The sequence below is a fragment of the Nyctereutes procyonoides genome, unplaced genomic scaffold (assembly GCF_905146905.1).
Source record: "Nyctereutes procyonoides isolate TBG_1078 unplaced genomic scaffold, NYPRO_anot_genome, whole genome shotgun sequence".
NCBI classification, from domain to species: Eukaryota; Metazoa; Chordata; class Mammalia; order Carnivora; family Canidae; genus Nyctereutes; species Nyctereutes procyonoides.
Genome location: NW_026575052.1, coordinates 63104534 through 63129874, shown reverse-complemented (window position 1 = coordinate 63129874; position 25341 = coordinate 63104534). Strand labels below are relative to the sequence as shown.

At 46.8% G+C, this 25341-nt stretch overlaps 1 protein-coding gene across 8 annotated transcripts in view; it reads left to right on the top strand.

Annotated features, from left to right (window-relative positions):
- Positions 1-25341, top strand: part of FRMD4A (FERM domain containing 4A) — a 616236-nt gene that overhangs the window by 389345 nt on the left and 201550 nt on the right. The window contains exon 1 of one of the 8 annotated variants that reach the window (XM_055331823.1): positions 8125-8275. The exons of the other annotated variants lie outside the window; for them this stretch is intronic. The gene's annotated coding sequence lies outside the window, so the exon portion shown is untranslated. Of the gene's footprint in view, positions 1-8124; positions 8276-25341 lie in introns of those variants that run through there. 8 annotated transcript variants of the gene reach the window in all.

Sequence of the window (25341 nt, the reverse complement as noted above, 5' to 3'; positions counted from 1 at the left end):
TAGAGTCAGTAATAAACAAAACAGACATAAATCCTTGCTCTCCTGGGAGGGACAGGTAATAGAGCACATAAGTGAATAAGTTGTATACAGATGTTAGAAGGTGATTAGGACAATCGAGAATAAAACAGGGAAGACATTAGGGTGAAGGGTAGTAGCAGGAGGGCAAGTGGGACGAATTGCCATTTTTAAGGAAGATGGTCATAGATCACTGGGATTTAGAGCATTTAAAGAATTGAGCAATACAGTTATGAAAGGAAAACCTCCTCCCATTCCTCTGTATTAAAAAGGAAAATAAAAAAAGATGGTCAGAAAAGATCTCATAAGAAAAGATCTCACTGGGATGCCTGGGTGGCTCAGCAGTTGAATGTCTGCCTTTGGATCAGGGCATGGTCCTGGGATGCCAGGATTGAGTCCCATATTAGGCTCCCTGCATGGAGCCTGCTTCTCCCTCTGCCTGTGTCTCTGCCTGTCTCTCATGAATCCATAAATAAAATCTTAAAAAAAAAAAAAAGATCTCACTAATAAGGTAACATTTGAGCAGAGATCTGAAAAAAAAAATGCTGCCTTGCTTCTCCTGATATCTGGGGAAGTACATTCCAGGCAGAAGGAAGTGCAAAGGCCCTGGGGCTAGAAAGCCTGAAGAGTAGGGACTATAGCAGGGAGGCCAGGGTGCCTGGAGCAAAGTCAAGGTCAAAGTGGAAGAGTAGTATCCACTCAGCTGACCAGCAGAATCAACAACACAGGAACTTGTTAGAAATGTAAATTATTATACCTCCCAACCTCCTACTCAGACTATGAATCAGAAATCAAGTGTGTGGGGGGGTGGGGGGTGAGACCCAGCATCGTTTTGACAGCCTTCCAGTTGCTCCTGATGCTGGCTTAAGTCTGAGAACCACCATCTTAGAACTGGGTCCAGAGACCCCCCTCTTTCCCTACCTTTTTTATTTTCCAGCCAGATACCTCTTTTTGAGGTTTTTTTTTTTTTTAAGATTTTATTTGTTTATTTGAGAAAGAGAGAGAGAGAGAAAGAGAAAGAGAGAGAAGAACGAGCAGTGGGGAGAGACAGAGGAAGGAGAAGCAGATTCTCTGCTGAGCAGGGAGCCCAACATGGGACTCAATCCTAGGACCTTTGGACCATGACCTGAGCCAAAGGCAGACCTCCAACTGACTGAGCCACCCAGGTGCCCCTGAGGGTTTTGTTTTTTTTTTTAAGATTTATTTATTTATTTAAGAGAGAAAGAGAGCATGAGCAGGAGGGGTAGAGGGAGAGGAGAAGAGAATCTCCAGCAGACTCTGGTTGAGCTCTGAGTCTGACGCAGGGCTCCATATCAAAACCTTGAGATCATTACCTGAGCCAAAAGCAAGAGTCAGATGCCTGACTGTGCCACCCAGGTGCCCCTCTATTGGAGTTCTGATTGTATGTATCCAATCACCATCTCAACAGGTAGCTGAACCAGCTTCCTATTTGGTGTATGAGAACTCTAGAAATTTGCTACACTGAACTTACCAAATTCATAATGTGAACTATGACAATTCTTTGCCATAATAATTGGGGGTAGGTCAAATTTGGTTTTGGTAGCTGAATAAATTGTCATGTCACAAACATGACAGCTTCCAACCCCATGTCAACTCCAAGAAACTGATACACCTTTTTCTCCCTGGGGCACAGGTGTCCATGTTCTCATGAATCCTGGGGCACTTCCTCCCACACAGATTCATCATTTCAATATCTTCTTATTGCTTGCCTACAAGATTGATTGATTGATTGATGCCACCGGCACATAAAGCCACCACACTATGAGAAGTTACAACTAGAAACAGAATACTTACTGAATTTTTTTTCCATTCAATCTCACAAATATTTCTGTCTTAACTTCATTTACAATGAGGCAACGGGCCAACAAATAAATAATAGGTATCGAGTTCCAGCTGATAGACATTGTGCTAGGCACTATAAGGAATGCAAAGCCATCACATGCTTGAAATTGGCAGGTAAGATGAGTGTTAATAAGACCAACTCTGAAGTTAGGTGGCCAGGGTTTGCTAACTGGCTGTTGTGTACTTACCAGGGATAGGACCTGAGGTGAGTTGTAAAACCTCCCTGTGCCAGGGTGCCTGGGTGGCTCAGTCTGTTAAGTGTCTGACTTCGGCTTAGGTCATGATCTCAGGGTCCTGGGATCAAATCCTGCATGGGACTCTGTGCTCAATGGGGAATCTGTTGGAGATTCTCTTCTGCCTCTCCCCTTGCTCATTCCTTCTCTCCCTCCCTCCCAAATTAGTAAAATCTTAAATAAATAAAACCTCTCTGTGCCTTAATTTCCTTCATCCTAAATGGTGTTAATAATAGTACCAACCTCATAGGGCTGGTGAGAAGATTAAATGAGGTAATATGTAAAGCACATAATCAGTTCTGGTGCTTGGTAAGTGCCGAGTGTTGACTATGGTTATTAATACCTATTTCTGAGTAAATAGAAAGGGTTGGGTGAGAGAGCTAATAATCTATGCATTTGAGCATGTTTCTAATGTACACCAGTTTCATGCGGTGGTACTCACTGTAATACAGCTGCTCCCGGGGGCTCCAAATTACATTAATTAGCTTGTCATGTTTTGATTGATTCTTGTCTGTGTTTCAGAAAGACTTGCCCTGGGTTTTTGTTGCCCTGAGTTGAGGCGGTCAAAACCATGAATCCCAACCAGGAAAAAATAATAAGCAATAATCTAATGTAATGAGAACATAACAAGATTATAAAACATAGCTATTAAAAAAAACGATATTGCTATTTGAAAAAAATAACAAAACACAGCTATTAAATGATCTTCGTGTACCCCAGGGAACAGGGTTTTAAGTACTTGCTGTCAAGCCATGAAAGGAGATAGAATTCTTTCTTTTTGATCGAAGTGGTTCAGAATTGGCCTTGAATTGGGCAGAGTGAGGAGAAAAAAGGATTGGGTATAAAAATATAACAGGGTTCACTTAAGATCTCAAGCACTTCAACCTGCCCCAGAGGGGTCTTGCCATATCCTTAAAATCTGGTTGGAGTATGGAAGGGAAAGAGGCAAAATGGAATGTAACTGTGTGTCCCCGTAGTTAGGAACTAATGTTTCAGTTCAAGTTTCGGTCACATCCATGTACCATCCAAGGCCAACCGTGATCAGTCCATTATTAAGACCATGTATGAAGTAAATTTGCAGCCTTGCTCACCATGATTGTTAATATATAGATGTGGGAGTCAAGCATGAAAGATGAGGGCTTGGAGTCATAAAAGGATGACTTTGGGTTCAAATCCAATTAACAGAATCACCTTAGCGAGTTACTTGACCTTTTCAAGGCCCCAAGTGCCTCATCTGTAGAAAGGGAACAAAAATAGTTTCCATCCCATAGGAATCTTGGGATGATGAAAATAATCAATGTTTGGAAAGTTCAGAGCACTGTGCCTGGTACAGAGGACGTATTCATAATAATGTTAGATATCATCATGAGTAGTATGGTTGTGAAAATCTTTGGTATGTGTTGAACCCATAGTCTTCGTATGGCTGGAGATAGATAGTATCATCAGGCTCATTGTTTAAAAGGTGAAGAAATGGGCACCAAAGAGTTAAGAGACTCATTGAAGGTGACACTGGACCTTCTGGGTGGGAGTCCAGGGCTATTCCATGTTACTGGAACAGATTATGTGGCCCAGACGCAGACCTATGCCCACACTGGCATCTGTCCTCAGCGAGGCAGTGACACAAAGGCAGAAGTATGGGCCATTTTCTTCACCACTAGTGGTGGTCTGGCCAAGACCTGAACTGAGGAACCTTCTGCCAATAGCCCATTTACCGCCCAGAATTTGTTTTGGAAAGCTGTGACTTCAGATCCCAGAGTTAAGAACCGGATACTTTTTTCACTAGTGTAGCAGGTATAGTTTTTGCTCTGCGACTCTGGGTGTATAAAACATCACACTAACTACTTCTCTAAACCCAGGGAAATCTGACTACATCCTCCTTCCCCCTCCCCCAGCTCCCATTGTACCTTAAGAAAGGGGTCTCTTGTTTATCAATCTAGCATAGTTGCCACTAGATGCTCAGTGCCCAAGAACTCGAGGAGCATTTTAAAGTCAAAGACTCCATCCCTGGGGGGGGGGGCCAAACCCCAAGATCCTTTGCTGTGCCTAAGAGACACCTCTTAGAACTTAGTACCCCAGTACACCCAGTGTCTGCATACTGTCCTGTTGGATGTCTGGCGCCCTCTTGGGGTACTACACAGAGTAAGGGCCTCTCCAATTACAGATGTTACTCCTTTCCTTCTGGCGGTGCTGCTGCCTCTCTCCATCCCCTATTTCCAAGCCTCAGAACACCTCTCCACTCTTTGAGAGTTCAGCCCTTTTCAAAATAAAATTCCCCAAACTCTATGCAAGAGGCAAGGGGAACCCCAGACATTCAAGTCTCAAAATCCTGCTCACCCTGTGGAAGGGCAAAGGAAAAGTAGTTCTCCTTCTCCTTTCTGAATCTTCTCAGGCAGGGAAAGGAAACACAGAGGCAAATGTCCAGAAATCAGCCTGCCACGTTTCTTTTCCTTTTCTTCGGAATTAGGCTCTTCAAAAAGTATTAAACTCAGGCTGAAAATGGAAACACTATATTCTTTCATCAAGACTGCATGTTAGGGCTGGCCGATGGACGGACACTTTGCAAAGATCCTTTGATTCTCTATGCCTTTGCAAGTAACTGCCTGAATTCTTGGTGGTGGAATCAGCTGCTCTTTGGAAAACAAACCATTACAGAATTCCGACTGGCAAGGCTTGCCATCCATCAACTCCAAGGATCACCACTGGTGAGACAGAGGATAAATTTCCTTCATATGTCCATTAACTTCCAGATAATTTAAGTTTGAATTTTATCTCATTCATCAAGTTTTACCATGGCCTATTTCTCTAGGCACTTAAATTCTTCGAATACAATTTTCTTCCCTAAATTTTTAGCCTTTCTTCTTCTTCTTCTTATTTTTTTTTTTTTAGCCTTTCTTAGTCTGTGCCCCAAACACATAAGGCATAGGGGGGGTAAAGAGATCTTGTGCCAGGACTAGCCCAGGCCACGAAGACAGAGTGAGAATAAAACACATAAAGGCCCTCCCAGGGCTTATGCTTATACTGGTAGGCCCTCTCCTAAGTGTTTTACGTACAGTGATTCATTTCATCCTCATAACAACCTTACTATCCTCATTTCAAAGATGAGAAAACTGAGGCCCAGAGAGGTTAAGAAACTTGCCTAAGGCTACACAGCTAGCAAGTGGCCAAGGCAAGATTCAAGGCCAGGCAGTCTGAGCACTTAACACAGGGCTATGAACACAGATTGTGGTTAAGTGTTAAAAGGAAATATACAGGATAATGATACAAAGACTATCTGGTGAGGAGGGGGTGGGAGGATTTTCCATGTGTTGATCAGGAAAGGTTATCTAGGAGGCAGCAGTGTTTGAGCTAAAATCTGAAGGAAGACAAGGATCCAGCTATACAAAGAGTGGGGCTGGGATGGCAGATGAGTATTCCAGGCAGAAGGAACAAGAGATGCAAAAAAGCCAGGAGCAGAAAGAGTCTCTTAAAGGCAGAAATGTGGCCCATGCAACAAAGCAGAATAACATGTGATGGGTATGGAGGAGATGCTTTCAGGAGCAAGGAGAAGCCATGCTTAGTCACAGGGATTATGACATGATTGGAGTTGTTTCTGAAGTCACCTGCTGCTAGGTGACAAGGGGATGAGAATATAGGGGACTTAGAAGAGGGTTTTGTAGCTGAGGGTACAGGGTGACATGGACCCTGGTGGTATCAGGTGGCAAGAGATAAGGCTGGATGGATCAGGAGGGCCTGGTGCTCAGGACATTCTGGCCATCTAAGGAAGTGTGGGCTTTATTCTGAAGAACCAGAGAAGCCCTGAACAGGTTGAAGCAAAGAAGTCCCATGCTCAGATCTGAGTTCTAGGAGAATGAGCAGAGCTGGTGTGACAAGGTGTTGGAGGGACGAGTCCACAGTCCAGTTAGGAGGCTGCTGGGGACCTCATAGTGAAAGGTAAGGGGGACTCATTGAGGCTGAGACTGGGGCTATTCACTCAGCAAAGACTAACGTCACCAGGCATGGTTGGATCAAGTCAGGCAAGGGGCTGCTCTCGACGAATTTTCCAGAGCCATCTATGAGGACAGGCTTGGTGATAGTGTGAGTATAAGGAATGAGAGAAAGGAAAAAGATAAAAGACCCCTGTAGCCCTGTTCCTGGCATTTGGGGTGGGGGGGAGGACGGAAGCCTGCTCAGAAAGATGGGGAACCCGGAAAGAGGATTTGCCAATGCGACAAGTTCAGGTCAGGACAAATAAACAGTTCCACTGGCCAAGGTGGAAAAGCAGCAGGTAGATGGAGAAGCAACCTAATGACTCTTCGAAGGATGGGAACTAAGTACCCCAAGAGAAAGGTCTGAGCACTATCACCCCTTCAGTAGCTGATGCAGTCAAAACAGATCAGCGCTGGAAATGCTCTTCCAAAGAAATAGCCTTCCTGAGGGACTCAACTATATCATGAGAGAATCGGGCTTTGCATTAGAGTGACCTTCAGGGACTCCCAAAGTACAGGAACATCCCATTTAAACCCAGCTTTCTGTGACTCAGATTCAGATAATCAAGTGTCCCCAGCCATGAGTCTGTGATGACAACAGGTTGAAATAAAATAGATAATCCTTATTACAGGTGTCTGTTCCCCTTTCCCCAATGCTAACCGTATACAGATTCCCTTCTGTTGGCTCTGAGACCTCCGCAACTGCCAGAAATTTCCACCAGAGATCTTTAGAGAAAAAATACCCAAACTGCACCTAGAAAGAGTTAATTTTGGGTCAGAGGGCGAGAGAGACTGCAGTGTTTCTTTTTATTACGAATTTTTGAGTCTTTGCTCCCGCCAGTGTCAGGGAAATAACGGTGCTAGATCTAACAGATCCTTCAACTGTGGTGAAAGGGGAAGTCATCTCTCCCTCCAAGGATGGTTGGATGGATGGATGGATGGATGGATGGATGGGGAGATGTTGGGATTTCAAGCGATGTGTAAACTCTAGGAAAAGATTTTACCCCTGAGACAAGCCGGCTTTCCCACCCAGAATAAGCGGGTGCTCCTGTCTGCCTCTCCCTTTATTTTATCAAACCATGTTTTGACAATTCGTGGAAAAAAAAAAAAAAAGAACGTGTCTAGGGCAAATTGAGCTGCCGAAGCAATAAACATTTAGACACATAACGTGAATTGAGTTATTGTTCTTGGTAGGGATACTCTGAGTTTGTTTCTCCTTTTTGGAAAGAGAACGTGTCAGCCAGTCTCCCTCCCCCAGGCCTCTTGAAATGCGAGTCTCCTTCTCCCCGTCACTGCTGCGAATCCTTGACAATAGCCCCAGGACTAGGTTACCTCGCAGAACTCCCGTGTCCAGAGTTGAGGGAGATAAAGACCCCAAGCAACTGGACGGCCCCGAGGGGCGGGGGCTGCGTCTGCGTCTGCGGCCGCGGGGTGGGGGTGGGTCCGGCGGGCGGGGCGCGGGGGATGCCCCGTTCCAGGACCCCGCTCCTCCTCCTCCTTCTCCTCCTCCTCCTCCTCCTCCTCCTCCTCCGCTCGCCCGCCGCCCCGCGCGGCCTCTCGGGCTCGGGCCGCTCGCGGGACCTAACTTGGCCCCGACTGCGCGCGCGGCGGCGAGGAGCCCGCGGCTGGGCCGGCCCGGGTCGCCCCCTGCTCCCGCGGCGCGCACTGCTGCCCGGCGCCTGCCGCAGCGCCCGCTGCCCGCCTGCAGCGCGCGGGGGTCCGGGGGCGGGGCGGGGGCGGGGCGGGGGCGGGGCGCGGCGCGGGGCGGGGCGGCGGGAGGGCGGCGGGAGGGCGCCCCGCAGCACGCGGCGGGCCGGGAGGGGCGGGGCGGGGCGGGGCGGGGGCGGCGGGCGCCCTGGCTCGGGGCCAGGCTCGGCGTGAGCCGCGCGAGCAGGCGATGGGCTGACGGCGGACCGGCGGCGGCGGGGCGGGGCGGGGCGGGGCGGGGGCCGGGCGGCGGCGGCGGCGGCGGCGGCGGCGGCGGCGGCGGCGGGGCGGGGCGCGCGGGGACCCGGCGGGGCGGCTGCGGGCGCCGCGGCGGAGGCGGAGGCGGAGGCGGAGGCGGAGGCGCCGGGCGCGGATGCCGCCTGCTAGGCCGCGGGCCTGCGCGCCCCGGGGCGAATGGGACGCCGGTTTCGGGGGATCCGCCGCTGCAAACCCGAAGTTCCTCGGCTCCTAGCGAAGCGCAACAAATAAAAGGTAATGTGTCTTTGTTTCCCGGCCGCGACTGCTGGCAGGCGGTTGGTTATGCAGCACTTCTGTGCCCGCTTTTACATGCTGGGCCGGTGAAAGGGACATGACACTTCTTGACTGCAAGCGTAGAGTATTTAATGTCGCGGATGTGACATTTTTCTTTCTTTTTTTTTTTTCGATGCACACCCCACGTGCGGCACCTACTACACTCCCTTCTGCTACCCGCCCCCTCCCCCATACACTTTCTCCGGCATCTCAACCTCACGCTGTCTTGAATTTTCCCAGGGAGAAAGGAGAGGGCATCGCTGAAAGCAGACCTGGGTGGGATTTTATTTCATTTTATTTTGTGAGAAAAACCATTTTTATGAAAGTGACAGGGGAGTGCTGTCCTGTGGGTGCCCGAGGGGCAGGAGGCAGGCAGGTGATCCTGCTAAAACAGATTGCTCTTTTACATTCCAAATGGCTGCAGCAAGTTTGATGCATGGAGAAAAGGGGGAGGAGAACAGCAGGAAACCTTCCTAGGTACGCGGTCATTTAAAAATGACCAAACGCGATGCTTCTGCGTTGCAGACACAAGCCCAGACGTTCGTGCCTATTGCATCTCGAAAGGATTAACCGGTCCTGCAGTTTGAAAGCTGCGTGGGCCGCCCCTGCGAGCAGAGTAACTGCTCAGTAGATTCAAGCAAATTCTGCAAAATTTCCGAGGGATGGCCCTTCTAATAATAGCTCTGGCGGTGGTTTCCTAATAGACATACTCATTCTGAATGATGCAGCCATGCCAGTCTGCCGGAAGCTCAGCTTGCTGAGCCAGGCGATCCAATGCCGGTAAAGGACTCCCTGACCCCACCATGAATGGATGAGGCTTTCTCCCCTATGAATGGAACATCCCAGTAGAGGCTGCTAGCGCTAGTCTGGCGTCTTTCAGTTTGAATCCGCACAGCTTCTCCTGAGAGGGATTCACAGAACACCTAAGGCAGGCACGTTTCTAAATCTGAGCTTCTCAGTGGTGACAGCCTAGGCAGTATTGGAGTAGCTACTGGCCTATCCTTACACACCTGGTCTGGCTGACTTGGTCTGCATTTACCCGATTGGTCTAAGTCAGGGTTTAGAGCAGCTGCTAAGACACCTCCTCTGGCTCAGCATCCCCTAAGTCTCATTCTTTTCCAACAGAGTGATTGCCAGGTGTGGGAAAGCACCAGCCAGAGAGCCAGGAGCAAACTTCTGACTTCATCCAGGGAAGCCACTGCCAACCCTGGGGAAGTACTTCAGGCATTGGATGCAAAAATCGATACCTTGTATTTACTGGAACCTAGCTGTGTGTGCCATCTTGAAAATGTGCAACAAAGTGTGGACATTATAGCGGACAAGGGAGGACGCATTTCACTGTTTTGTTTCTGGTGTCTACATCGCTTTGTGTTCATTCATAGCGTTTGACCCCATTTCTTTGGAGTCTGACTTGGATAAGGCCAGAAGGCCAGACTGTCAGATCAGCAGAAATCTAATTTTGATTCTCAAAGTGTCACTTATCTCCTGCAACCCAGAGTATCAGGGGCTGAGCCACTTCTTTTGGCCGAGGGAACCAGTCTGCTGCAAATGAAATCTGGATTTATTTAAGGCACAACGGGAATGATGGTCATGCAGCAAATAGATTGGAATCCATTTGGTCCTGAGAGGTTAAATAGCCACAGTTAATGTAATTGGAAACAATATTTGGACTTGCTCTGAAATCAATACTATATTGTCTTGCCGATGAATAGAATGTTGCCTCCTGATAACTTGGAATGAAGTTTTGCCTGATGTACAAAGTTGTGCGGGTAGGAGTAACCTTATAGAAGAAAAAAAGAGAAAGATTAAAGTGTTCTGGTATTAAAGGGAAGCACTGTTCTTAGAAATGAGGATCAGAAAATCCCTCCACCCTCTTTTGTTCTGACCAAGTGTGATCTGCCGCTGCCATTGCTGTATTCTCTTTGGCACTTGTCTTGAACTAATTTTATTAATAAGACTTGTTATTTATGGCATAGGGCCTCTTGGTGATTTGCAGATGCTGTTGCCAAGTCCCCTGATAGCCTGGCAGGTGGCTAGTGCCATTAGCATTATCTTGTCGTTGGGGAAACTGAGGCCCCTTGAGGTTCTGTGAGTCGCTGATTTCATAATCCATGAGAAGTGCACCCCAGATGTGTACAGTGCTTAGTTTTTTTTTTTTTTAAGATTTTATTCATTCGTTCATGAGAGACACACAGAGAGAGAGAGAGGCAGAGACACAGGCAGAGGGAGAAGCAGGCTCCATGCAGGGAGCCCGATGTGGGACTTGATCCCGAGACTCCAGGATCACACCCTGGGCTGGAGGCGGCACTAAACCGCTGGGCCACCCAGGGATCCCCAGTAGTGCTCAGTTTTATTATAACAGCAAAGTTACAGGCTGAGGTCAGAGAACAAGCCAAGAAGAGTGAGTCCTTGCTTGAGTTCTGGAACTGGGGGAAGGCTCTGTAGACTACTGGGTTTGCCAGCGTTTGTCAGGATGGGGCCCTAGAATCAACCTTGATGAGTTGAGGGGAAAAAATGTGATGGGTTTGCAGTGGGAAAGGCAGTGAGAGATGAAGGTCCAGGAAATCTTGTATGAGGGAACCTGCCAGTACCAGTGTGCTTCAATCAGTGTGGGATGGAGTAAGACCCCTTCTGCAGGAGATCACTCCTGACTTTACTGCCTACGTGTACCGCTTGTGTTCACGTTATTGGGTGTGTGTGTGTGTGTAAGACACAGTTCTACTCACATGCCATATACTATCTGTTGTAAGGGTTGCGATTAACCTAACACAATGAACAAGTGATTTCAAATATAAAGTTTTGATCTTAGACAATTTTGAATACATAAATACTTATTTTTTTTAAGAAAAAAGAAGGAATAGTACAGCCTCTGGAGAATTTCTAGTTTAATAGGTCAAAATGAGAAGTAGACAGGATCATGGTTAAAGAACTCTTGAGGCCGTTTTAATCCACTCTCTACACAGTATCAGAATGGAGAAGTCTGGATTCAGTGATGACTTCAGTTCACATCTTCTGTTTTCTAGATTCCACCTGCTGGGTCAATACAATTTTGGCAGAAATTGATTTAGGCTTATTCATAGTGAAAATCTCAGCATCTCAGTTAGAGATGGTTTCTGAGACCTCACAGGAACATAAGCCTTGGGATAAAGATCTTCCAATGTTTTTTCAAACTTAAGTCCCCAAAAACCCTCATCCCTTGAGCAAAGGCACCTCAGGCTCATATTCCCTGATGACCTCCCCACGACACTGGTTGTTTATGGCACCTTCCTGCTTCTGATTCTTTGCTGTCCATTTCTTTCTGAAATGTAATGAAAGTAACGAAAGACGTTACTGGAGTTGAAGTGAGAAACGGAGTAATGGGGATCATTCCCTCAGTTGCATGGGATACACAGATACTTGAACTTAACGCAGTAAGCAAGAGTGGAGACAGTAAAGACAGTAAAGAATCCAGGGGAGGAGGCCACTGTTAGGAAGTGATGGGATTTGCATATTTTACCTTGTTTTCATTGAAGCCCTTTTCGAACTGTGGTACCTTGGTCTTTTCCTTTTTATTTTTCTCCCAAGACATCTAATCTGAAAAAGCTGGTACAGTAGTAGCTCTTGGAGCTCTGAGCTTCAGGGTCACCAATGCACACACAGGCCTGCTGGTTTCACTGCTTTGCCGTCCAAGAAGTTTTCTGAATCAGCATAAAACTGGCTTATCAGAAAGTCTCTCCACAGCAATTTCCTCCCCTTCCCTAAATCTATCAGCTCCCACCCTTTCCTGTGTCCCAGGCGATCAGCATGTCTTTCTCGTATAAGGAATAATTTGGACACACTCTTACACTTATGGCAGTCAGTTCCACCGCTAGAAGCATCACCCTAAGAATATTGATCATTACACCTCTCTTCCTCTCAGAGAAGATGATCAGAGCTTTTGCTCCTAGTTAGCGAATTGCATTAATGCTTATTTGGGTGCGTGTGTGTGTGTGTGTGTATGCGTATATGTGTTCAGCTCACAATTGTATCGGTGGAAATTAGGGATTTTTTTCCCCCAAAAAAGAAGTACTTTTCTCTTTGAAGATGGAAATTACTGCCAAGAATCAAGACCATGGTTATTGGAAGGAATGTGCAAAATAGAAGGGATCTGGTTTAGCTCAGTGGCCTTATTATTACCAAAGAAGAATCAAGAAAAATAGCCAAATAAAAATCAAGGCTGGTAGCCGCAGTGGGAACTGAGTGAGTAGGTACAGGCCTGGTTAACTGATTCAGACATGCAGCATCTAGGCTCTAGCTTGTGAGGCTAGATCTCCATCATCTGTGGTGGTTTCTGGTTTTTGTTTTAAAGTTGGAGCCCTGGCCATTCCAGAATGCAGTATAAGAAGAAACTAGTTGTCTAAGGTCAAGAATATCTGTACCTGCACACCCTCCCCCCAAACTCTGATTCCGATCCCATGGGTCTTCTAGTAAGAGCAACTATTTGCCAGTCCATGGTTCACTGAATGCTCACTGCATTGGACTCCCTGATCATGATGGGCACTCAGTGGATCCTGCTGGAGTAAGTAAATCCCGGAGTGACTTTATTATGCCATGCTCCCACGTGGATATAGTTAGGCATCTTCAGGACACCCTGTGGCCTAAAGTAAAATGGATCCTGTTGGGTCATCCTGTGTCTACCTTGTCCTAGTCTGTCCTGTGGCACGGCCCCTCTTTCAGAGTTGGTCAGGCCTTGCCAGGCATAGGGCAGGAAGTCTTGGTACGGACGCAGAACACGAAACCTTTTAACAATAATTTTCACTTCAAATTAGCCAAAAGCTGTCCCCCCAAACTTAAACCTACAGCTCCACAGTTTCCATCATGATGAGCCTGTTCTTCTCATGATTCAGTCTTCTTTGCAGGGCTTTTGCCTTCTTTGTCCTTGCTGTATGAAGAATGCATGAAAAAAAAGGCGTGTAATGGGGAATTAGATTGATAATGCATGACAGCGAATGGAAATGATGATCGGAGAGTTGCCAGGCTGTGCCATTCATAACCATAAAATGCACAATTATGCTCTCACCACATGCCTGCGAACAAGTGTATAGAAGTGACAAACCCAAACTAGGAAACCAAATAGTGTGGAGCCATCTGGAGCTGGGCAGTTATACCTACAGCCTGAGCTGAGGAATGCCGGGCTGGCTTCCCCGTTCCTCTGCTCTCGCTGGCTACCCCCAATACGCATCAGCTACTCATTTCTCTGTGGCTCGGGTAGGGGTGGGGGGAGACAAGAACCAGATTGGAGCTGAACACAAATGAGAGCAGTGTCCTGCCTTCTGAATCCTCTTTTATTGGGAGGGTTGAGTGTTTTGTAACAGAGTAACTACAGAGTGACCAGTAGCACAGATGTAGCCTGCAGGTCTTGGCTGGAGGCAGAGGCCTTGAACCCCGCAGAGGAGCAGGGGCTGATATCACACTGAATGTTCAGTGGGGACTGTGAGCCACATGCAAACCCGATTTGGGGATTATCAGCCAGGTCAAAGATTTCAGAAAGATGGAGTTCTAGGAATGGGAAGGGGGTATATAGATCCTTTTAACAGCTGAGGAGAGCCTTACAGGTGTTCAGGGACCTTGCCAGGGCCTCAGTTACAGCACCAAGACTAAAGTCCCCAGCATCTGACAAGGATTTAGATGGGGCATGGAAGTATGGTGGGCAGAGTGGAACCCGAGCCATATCTGGTGTGGGTTTGATTACCGGTTCTGCCTCTTGCTAGCTATGGGGCTTTGGGTGAGTTATTGAATCACTGAATCTCTCCAAACTTCATTTTTTTATTGGCAAGAGAAGTTACATTCAAAGGAACCAGTGAGACACACTCTGTGAAACACCTAGGACACAAATATGAGAGACTTAAAAAAAAAAAAAAGATTTTATTTATTTATTTATTCATGAGAGACACAGAGAGAGAAACAGGCAGAGACACAGGCAGAGGGAGAAGCAGGCTCCATGCAGGGAGCCCAGTGCAGGATTCCATCCCGGGACTCCAGGCTCATGCCCTGAGCCAATGGCAGGCGCTAAACCGCTGAGCCACCCAGGGATCCCCGAGAGACTTTTTTAGAATAAGTGATGTTGTCTTCATATCCTTGTCCCTCAGCCCCCACACCCACCCCAGCATGACTTGCTTATATATCACTGGAGGGTTCAGCAGTGCTAACTGCAGGGGCTTTAGAACACACAGTGGGGTGTGAGAAGGCCACTGGCCCTGGAAGTGGAGGTATGACTCGAGTAAGTGGTACCTCCTCACCTACGATCCTGAGACACATTTTGTAAAGAGAAAGTAGCAGAAGGGGAACAGCCATTGGCTCTGATGCTACATAAGTGTCACCTGACCTTCCAGAAAGACTTCTGCAGGTAAAGGCATCACCCCAGCAATCCTCACCTCTTAGGACGGAAAAGGCTTACTAAGAGTGGTCGGCATCCCTCCACATCCGTGAGACTCCGTTGAGTCTGGGAGGTTGATAGGGTTTGTGTGTGGGTTGGAGGTGGGGAAGGAAGAGAAGAGAGGTGATTCTGCTTTGGCACTGAAAATCAGAGGTTTTGGAAACTTCACTTTTCAAAAATGATTAGAAAGGGATTTTATCTTGCAAAAGAATACTTATCTTGCAAAAAGATGGTAATGCCATCTTTTTCTTCACAACAAAGGCAAAAATCCAGTCACTGTGTCACATTCTTTGATTATTTCCCATTCGTTGCCATTATTAGGAAGAATTTTCACCTTCTATTTACCTTCTTTATGTTTCACTCAAGTAATTAATGCAGAGACTGAATGGCAGAAACAAGCCTAGAATCTGTGTGTAGTCGATGCTTGTGGGGGCATTTTCTCATTGTACCTCCCACCTGAAAATAACTGGGAGTTTCTCTGTAGCATGAGAAACCAACATACCAATTTGCATAATATTCATCAGAAATTATTTAAGCTCTTAATAACCTTCTGGGTGTTAAATAAATCAGAATGAGAGACGGCCCATCTTCTGGAGGCAGATTCAGAAGGCACACAGGCTGCAGCATAAGAACATTAAATAAATATAAAAACAAGGGACGTAGTTATAGAATGTCATAGCCTTATCCAGGACAAGGATATATTTTAGGTGCAGCCTCAGGGACACACGCATGGAAATAGTTTGCCTGGACAGTTTTATACTCTTGCCTTTGGTTTTCCGTTGGAAATGGGGGGGAAAAGGCATTGTGTGAGCACGCGTGCTTGTCTGACAGGCGGGAGCTATAGGAAGCCCACGGCCCTGCCACGGCCCTGCAGGTTCCCCAGCGGCCCGGGGGTGACCAGGGGGACAGCACGCAGCATTGGCTCCTGCGCTTCTCCCCAGGCCCTCCCGAGGGGGGCCGCCTGTCACACTTGCTTTGGAGTGGCCAGTTCTCCATGTGGCTCTTTATCCATATTCTCTCAGTCTGGCTCACCCTCCGACAGAATTCCGGGGTGAGCCAAGGTGCTGCCCAGCCTCCCTTCCTACCACCACGTGTACCCGTGTGGTGGTTTGGCTGCTGCTCCTGCTCCGCTCCATCAGGGCCCATCGTCCTGTGGTAAACGAGTCACTGGTAGCCTGGCCCTTCCTCTTGGCTGCAGTACTGGTGGCTAAGTTCTCGAAGCCTTTGCCATACGTTCCTCCAGCGCTTTGCTCCTGTGTTTCCTTCCCAGGTTCCTTCGGGGTGAGGTGCCCACTCAGGGCTCACGGGGGACTGTAAGGTCACCGCCTTAGCACGGGCACCGCCTCCCCACGCTCTCGCTGCCCCCCCCCCCGCCTTCACTTCCCGCGGCCCCCGGGACTCGGCGTGGACCGGAGGGACCCACCGCAGCCGGGCAGCCCACATCTCGGCCTGGCTGGGCCGCCCCGAGACACCAAGGGCCCGGGAGCTTAGAGGTGACAGACGTTGCCTCAGTTCTGGAGGCTGCGTGCCCGAGCAAGGCGCCTGCAGGTTCCGTGGCGGGTGACGGCCGGCTCCCTGGTTCACAGATGGCTCGCTCCACGCCACGTCCTCACGAGGCGGAAGGCATGAGTGAGCTCCCTGGACGCTGATCTCTCCACCGAGGGCTGCACTCCCTGACCTAATCACCTCCCAGAGGCCTCGCTTCAAGAAACCGTCACCTGCAGGTTAGGACCCACACCTGACTTTCTTAGGTGTGGGCGGGGAGGGGCAGGGGTGGCTGTCTTGGGCCCACCCACACAGCCACACCCCCCCTCGCCTTTCCCCAAGCACGTTGGGCCTTTTCTGGATGTCAGCCTCCTGCTAATGCTCGTTCTTGGGCTTGAGTGGCCCCTGCCATCCCTCCTGGGCCTGGGACACCTGTACAGCAGCTGAATTCCAAGCTGCTACCTCCTGCTGTTCCCCCAGACAGAGCGCCTCTCCCTCCTTTATTCTCCCAAAGCATCCTGATGGCTCTCTCCGCTTTGATCTCCTGAATGGGAATGGCCCGTTCATGTGTGTCGCCCACCTTTCTAAGGAAGGACCGTGTCGTATTTATCTTTGGTTCTGCAGCACCCAATATGTCTGACATTTGGTGGGTGCTCAGAAATATAAATGAGTAATTATTTGTTACGTCACGCCATGTCCCGTTTCGTTGCTTGTGTGCAAATGGCTAGAATGAGTTTTTCCCTGCGTAAGCCTGGGGTTTTACCCCTCTGCTAGCTCTTCTCTCTCTGCTTTTCAGCTGGGATATCTCTCTCTGGATGTGCCTGTGTCAGAGGGCCAGGGAGTAAGGATGGTACAGCACAACTGCCATCCTTTATACGAGGGATGCTCTTGCAAAACGCAGCTGGCAGGACGGCAGAAAGTACCTGAGCATCCCAGTCCTATCATCTAGTCGTTCGGTCAGTCATTCAACACACACCTAATGGTGTGCCGCATACGTCCCAGGAATGTATCTTTGAGCAAAACTGATCAAGATTCTTGTCCCCAGGGAGCTTGAAGTCCAAGAGGAAGAGGCGGACAGCAAATGTAGTGAAGTATAGGGTATACCAGAAGGTGGCCAATGCTATAGGGAAAAGAAAGCAGAGGCCAGAAAGTCTGGCAAGGTTACCATCTTAAATACAGGATCAGAAAAGACTCTATGGAAAGGTGATATGTTTTTAAATTTTATTTATTTATTCATGAGAGAGAGAAAGAGACAGGCAGAGGCAGAGAAGCAGACTCCATGCAGGGAGCCCAGTGCGGGACTCAATCCTGGGACTCCAGGATCACACTTTGGGCCAAAGGGAGGCACCAAACTGCTGAGCCACCCAGGGATCCCATGGAAAGGTGATATCTTGAGCAGAGCTTTGAAGGATGTGAAGAGGTGAACCACATGAATGCCTAGGGAGACATTCCAGGCAGATGAAGGAGCTCATCAAAGGCTCTGGGAGGGAAGAGTGACCCAGAGGGAATAGTAAGGAAAGGAGTGTGGAAGGGCAGACTGAGTAGGGGGAGCATAGAGGTGGGTCTGTGTGGGGCCTTGAAGGTGTCCAGCTGGGGGGTATGGGTTTGGGGAGCACCGTGGCCCCACTTGGGCTGCACAGAGATGGTTTGGGTACTGTGTAGGGCTAGATTGTGAGGCCAGGAGGTGCCAGATGGGTGGCTGTTGTAAGAATCAGGCAAGTGATTAAGTATTGATGAAGTGTTCTGGGTCTGGGTAATTTAGAGAGAACCAAGATTTTCTAGTGTGCTGGGTGTGCAATGTGAGATGAAGAAGGAAATCCCCAACTGGGTCCTAAAGAACAGAATGTGGTGATGGAGTGGCTGTTATGAGCAGGGAAAGCTGTGGGTGGAGGTGGCTGAGGAAGAAGGTAGGTCAGCAGTTCTGTTTGGCACATGCTGAGTCTCAGATCTTAACAGATAGCTAAATGCAGATGTTGAGCAGCGGGTTTGTACAGAATCACAGACAGGCCTGAGAAAGGTAGGCAGTCCAGGTGAAGATGCAAAGTAGGGCTCAGCCACCTAGAGATGATGTGTTAACGATTCCAGGCCTCAATCCTGAATATGACATCTGGGGAAAAAACTGTAAGCACCAAACTTCAAGTAAAAAGAATATAAGATACAAAGAAATGAACTGGGGCAGCTGGGTGGCTCAGTCGGTTAAGCATCTGCCTTCAGCTCAGTCAGGATCCTGGAGTCCTGGGATCGAGCCCTGGGTCATGCTCCCTGCTCAGTGGGAGCCTGCTTCTCCCTCTGCCTCACCCCTGCATGCGCTCTCTCTCTCTCAAATAAGTAAAATCAGAAAAAAAGAAAGAAAGAGAGGGAGGGAGGGAGGGACGGAGGGACGGAGGGAGAGAAAGAGAAAGAAGAAAAAAAGAAAGAAAGAAAGAAAGAGAAAAAAGAAAGGAAGAAAGAAGAAAATGAAGCAATTCCTGGAACATGAAGAGCTCTATGTACTCCTGAGGTAGAGCTCTTTGTATCCTCCTGAGGGTCTTTCTCTTTTCTGATATATGAAAAGAATAACTCTAACCCTTATGCTTTAATCAGATTTGTTGATAGGTCATTGATACGCATACAAGGAAACTGCATGTGTCCACAGCCATGAAGCCATCACTACCATCAAGAACTTGGAACTCCAAAATTTCAATCAGTGATCTTTCCCGAGACTCTTGTGTGTCTAAAGCTCTGTGGCAGGTGTAGGAAAGATCTAAACTGTAGCCACTACCCCTGCCTCCTGTAATTTGTTCTGATGCAACATCCTGGCATCCCCTACACAGTCCCCTCTTCTAAGGCCTGTGCTCTTCTAAAGGACGCTTGAGTTTGGTGACCACAGGGTTTGGAATGACCATTTGAGGGCGGTGCTACTGGTTAAATCAGGAAAGAGGAGAGATCAAGAACCCTGCTATCCTTTTGTCCGTTCTGATGCAGGCAAAAACACACCCCCCATTCCTCCTTCTGTGGAGACAGCCCGGACAGCAGGCTCAGCTCCATCCTTATTTTCTGTGTGTCCGCAACACAATAATTACCTCTCATCGAAAGCTTTGAGAAGTTGTTCTGTGTCTAATCAGAATTTTTTTTAAGATTTTATTTATTTATTCATGATAGACACACAGAGAGAAGCAGAGACACAGACAGAGGGAGAAGCAGGCTCCATGGTAGGATCACACCCTGAGCCAAAGGCAGATGCTCAACCACTGAGCCACCAGGCGTCCCATCCAATCAGAATTTTTTATTTGACTAGCAGATACAACATAACATCTTTACTTCTGAACCGCTCACTGGTGATATGTACCCCAGATATTTTTAGATCTACCATTTGCCGAACGGCCAGTGCATTTCAAGACACTGTTATTTCCTGTGACAACTTTTCTACGGGGTGGCTTGTGGACCGTGGGTTGAAAGGATGGGTGAGGGACCCTCTTTGGTTTTGGAATCCTCTCCCTTCCTCCTCTGCACCCCCTCCATTTCCCTTCCTTTCCCAGCCTCTTGCCCCCTACCCCCACCCCTCCTTTTTAAGTGGTATTAAGGAAGAAATGGAACAGTTCTAGAAACTCGTCGTGTGCCGGGTGCTATGGCAGCAGAATGAGCCCCATGAGCAGGTCTCCAGGAGGGTCTGGGGTGGCTCATGGGGCAGCCAGCCAGTGTTGAAACCTCCAACAAGATGAACAGAGGAAGGGAGCGGCCAGCGCAGCTCCAGCTTGTGCAAGTGTGGAGAGTCCCTGCCAGGCCTCTCCAGCAGAATCCTTTCCAGAGAGCTCTGTTATGTAAATATCCAGGCAGCAGCCTGGATTGACTGCCCCATACAGATGTCAAAGATAGCTGCAAAAACTTCCCTTAATGCAAGCACTTCAGGTTCCTAAGCTCTCCAGACACCTCTTTTATTGGGGCATTTGGCCAGGGAGGGTGAGAGCTTGCTGCTATCTCTAGAAGCTGGACGGTGGCTTTCTGGATGGAGTTATCTTGGTCTCCAGATGCACTTTGCTGGGATACCACTGGAAGTTTGGTCTGATTTAAGCATGCATCACAAAAGGATCAGCTGTTGGGCTGGAATGCTTCCTTCTGAACCCGGAGGACTTGGCATCTGAGCCCTAGGCCCCTGGACTCAGATGTCACAGGCACAAGTGGCTACTCTGTATCCCATGCAGGTTCTGTGAAAGCAGGTGGGCCATGCCGAAGAGGTGGCTTTCTCCCACTGTGTTTCAAGAGTCACCTAAGAAGGAATTCCAAAGACCCAAGAATAGATTTTCAGTAGCTTGCAGATGGTCTTGAATACTCTTTTCTGCCCCCTACATCCCCAGGGATAATGGTGAGTTTTCTGTAGTTATACACAAAGGAGATTGTTTATGTGAAGGAAAACCCATTCCCAAACTATGTGGCAAGAGGCCCCAGCTACCAGTGATGGCAGGTTGACAGCAGGGCTACTCATTTGACATGTGGTCCTGTATTTATGAAGAATGTAGGTGTTCTGTAGTCTGGGTTTTGGGGTATGTTCCTACAGAATAGGCAAAACATATCTCACTGAATGCAAAATTAAGTTGTATAGTACCTATATTTTGGAGTTGTCCTTGAAATGGCATATAAGGATATACGTTATTTGAATATATATTTGTTAATTCATATAAAAATATGTATTGAGTGCCTGTTATGATAGTCATGTGATTCTGTTTCAATCATAGATATATAATATCATTTTAACATCAACCAAATGCTTTCAGTAAAAATGTGATAACCCATTGCTTCATAAGACCCATGGTTGTAGTAGTGTGATCTCATCCCACTAATCACAATATAAGCAAAAATTGAAAACAAAATTTAATTTAAAATGACAGATTGAATTAGACATTGGAGCAAAATAGGCAAATTCATGTTACCAAGGAAATGTCATTGAGGTCCTTGGTTATTAAATACATGAATACCAATCCAGTGACATACGCTTGTAACCAACCACTCTACATCGTATTTTGAATAGAGGACGTATTTTGAATAGAGGACATATTTTGAATAGAGGACGTCTGCTTGCATATCTATACAAAGGAAATGGGTAGGGAAAAAAGGTAGAATAATGTGTTCATGCCTAGCACTGTGCAGTGTGATTTTTTAAAAAAACTCTTCTGAAGCAGGAAATGGATGTTGCCAACATTTGGTTCATCAAATGTAATATTGTAACAGGAGCATTATAAATACATGGGGGCGCCTGGGTGGCTCAGTGATTGAGAGTCTGCCTTTGGCTCAGGTCGTGATCCCTGGGTCATGGGATCGAGTCCTGCATCTGGCTCCCCTGCAGGGAGCCTGCTTCTCCCTCTGCCTGTGTCTCTGCCTCTCTGTGTCTCTAATGAATAAATAAAAATCTTTAAAAAAAATTTTTTTAAAAATATAAAATTAAATAAATTTAAAATTAAATAAAAAATTATTTTTAAAAAAATAATTTTTAAAGATTTTTAAATCTTTAAAAAATAAGTAAAGACATGAGCTATTAGAATGAACTTTTTTTTTTTTTGAATTCTTGTCTGTAGTTGTGCACATATATCCGTAACATACCTTAGGGTGTGACTATCCTGCCTTCCTCTGGAGTTCAGTAATCCTTTCTTACAGTGTCCCTGGCTAAAGGCCTTCTGGCCCCTTTCTGATCACATATAGTGATGATGGGGCAGCCCTTTCCATTTTGAACAATAATGCTTGTTTAAACGTTCTCCCTTCTGTTGAATTCACATGTGTCTTCTGGAACGTCTCTCATTGATTCCATTTCTGCCCGCCAAAGCACAGTTCTTCTCTCTCTTCATTAAAGTATTAAATTTAATCATCAGATTTTAAAATTATTAAATTAGCCAGTCCCCACTTCCAGGCATGTCTAGTTGAATTTATATGTTATCTCTGTGGAATCCACCATTGTCTCCCTTTTCTCTCATTGATGTGTCTTGGCAGGGACAATAGCTTGTGCAGGGTTACCCTAACACTGCAGCCTTTGCTGGTTAGGCAGGTACGCGGTTTTCCTGTCAGCCCTGAGAAGACACAGTTTCCAGATCTTTACCCAATCTGATTATTCTTGTTTGCCATACTCCACTTTCTTCCATTTCCTGTGTCAAGTATGGTGCCCAGAATGAACACAGATGTCCAGAAATGGTTTAACTATGGTGGAGTGTGGGAGGCTTCTTAATTCCATTATTCAGGAAGTTATGCTTCCAGCCTGTGAACTAAGAATAGGATCCCAAACTATAAATAATATGATCCCAGCTGTTAAATTTTGAAGCTACCATCTAAACCTCCCCATCAACTGTACATTTGGTCAGCACACTTTCTTTGTTTGGTTATAAGTCATTGAGGGTAATACAGATATGGAGAAAGACAGCTTATATTTAGTATTTCCTTACAGTTTTCTTTAGACATTGAACCTCAACACTTGCACTTAGTACCCTCTTTCCAGACTCCCCTCGTTTCCACATCAATTAGGATTAAATTGACTTGAAAACGATGTTCAGGGGTGCCTGGGTGGCTCAGTCAGTTAAACATCTAACTCTGGCTCAGGTCATGATCCTAGGGTCCTGGGATCAAGCCCCACATTGGGCTCCCTGCTCTGCGGGGAGTCTGCTTCCCTTTCTGCCTCTGCTCCTCCCCCTACTCCTCCTCTATGTCTCTCTCTCAAACAAATAAATAAAATCTGGGATGCCTGGGTGGCTCAGCAGTTGAGTGTCTGCCTTTGGCCCAGGGCGTGATCCTGGAGTCCCAAGATCGAGTCCCACATTGGGCTCCCTACATGGAGCATGCCTCTCCTTCTGCCTATGTCTGCCTCTCTGTGTCTCTCATTAATAAATGAATAAAATCTTTTTAAAAAATAAATAAAATCTTTTTTTAAAGATTTTTTTATTTTTAATTTTTATTTATTTATGATAGTCACACAGGGAGAGAGAGAGAGGCAGAGACATAGGCAGAGGGGGAAGCAGGCTCCATGCACCGGGAGCCTGACGTGGGATTCTATCCCGGGTCTCCAGGATCGCACCCTGGGCCAAAGGCAGGCGCCAAACCGCTGTGCCACCCAGGGATCCCAAATAAATAAAATCTTTAAAAAAAAAAGAAAATGATGTTCCTTGGCTCCTTACTATTTCACCTTATACCACCCTCAGGCCATTGAATATATGGATATCTCTTGTCATCTTTTTTTTTTTATTTATTCATGAGAGAGACACAGAGAGAGAGAGAGAGAGAGGGAGGGAGAGGGAGAAGCAGGCTCCATGCAGGGACCCCAATGTGGGACTCGATCCTGGGACTCCAGGATCACGCCCTGGGCCGAAGGCAGGCACTAAACTGCTGAGCCACCCAGGGATCCCCTTCTTGTCTTCTTAAATAGGGTTCTCTACCTGGTTTTCTCACTGCTCCTGGTCTACCCACCACTCTCTGTTCTCACCTCTTCTGCATAGTCTACGTTTCCAGAACATGCCTGTTCTCTCCCATCGCAGATCTTCTTTCGTCAGGCTGCTTCTGCCAGGTGTCCTGTTGTTCACGTACTACTTCCTCATCTGAGTGTTGACCAGTCCTCCAGGTGTGAGTTACGGTCCTTCCCACCCTCTGCCCAGAACATCCTACGCCCTCCCCGTCATCACACCGTTTACACTGTAATGGCCTATTAACTTTGGTATTTCCTCTGTGGGATATAGAAGCTGATTAAATATAGGAACAAAATCATGTTCATCGGGATCCCTGGGTGGCGCAGCGGTTTGGCGCCTGCCTTTGGCCCAGGGCGCGATTCTGGAGACCCGGGATCGAATCCCACGTCAGGCTCCCGGTGCATGGAGCCTGCTTCTCCCTCTGCCTATGTCTCTGCCTCTCTCTCTCACTCTCTCTCTCTGACTATCATAAGTAAAAAAATAAAAAAAAAATTAATAAAAAAAAAATCATGTTCATCATTATATATCTAATAAGATGCCCTGCACATAATACTGTACCATAAACACTTGCTGAATGAACATACACGGTGGTGGACATTGTCATATATCACCCTTTAACCTGCCTTCTCTGTATTTCATTAGGGTGGGTCGGTCACTCGATTACTTTCTAGATGACTGGAGACAGAGATATATCTCTTCTCCAGAGGAGAAATGACCCCACAAAAGGATAGGAACTTTTCTAGCCATTTGCAGTATAATTTTATTTCCTGTAGGGTATTAGTAACCTTTGAATTAATTTGTAATTATCTACTAATAAAATAGTTTTATTTTTAACACATTAACCCTTTGTTGTGGTTGTTAATCACCCTTCCCCCAAAATTTGCAGTTGCTTTTTCTTTTTGCTTAGGGTGTTTGTGAAGTAAAATTGCTTTTTTTAATTGAAGTGTTTTTAAGGTAGTCCACTGTATACATTTTCCCCTTTGGGCCCAGCCCCTTTTGTGCTTAGAATGCCCTACTAAGTAATTACCTATTTTTAATACTAACTTTATAAACCCTATGAGGAATTTGTCTGGAGGAAGGAGGTGCAGTTAGTTTCTATCATACTAGCTAGCCCCACTGTATCGCTTCTTGCTCAAGAATTTGAAACCAACCCAGAACTGAGTAGTTCAGGGTTTCGTCTTTTAACAAAGATGGATTGGCTCCAGACAACAAAAACATTCCTCTTCTCACTTGTCTTGCTTTGAATCTATCTTTAAAGGTTCTTTGATTGTTCTTAAACTTGGCTTATTTCAGATGTCACCTTTGGTTTTCCAGCCCAGTCCTGTCAGCCTGTGACCCTCTAAAAGTATTCGTCGTATTTGTACAGAATATAACTCACTGTGCACCCTTGACGTGTTGCATAGGTTATGCCAAAAATCTCATCTCCTTTGGGAGTTCTCTGTGCAAATACTCCATGTTCTTTGGATACCTCACTCCTCATTCTCTCGTTCAGTTTTATTTTTGTTGTTATGAAATTTTTACTTGTAAAGTCTCTCTCATAAAAACAATATTCTTTTGGGTCCATTGAGGCAGCCTTTTTTTTTCCCTTCTGGACTTTTAAAAACTTTCCCTTGTGTCTGGGGTCCTTGTCTGACCACTCCATCCTCTTTTCCTACTATAAAAATTCCAAGTACAATCCCCAAAGCCAAAGAAAGAGTAGATGTCTGCCTTTTCCTTTGGAAAAAGCATCCTCA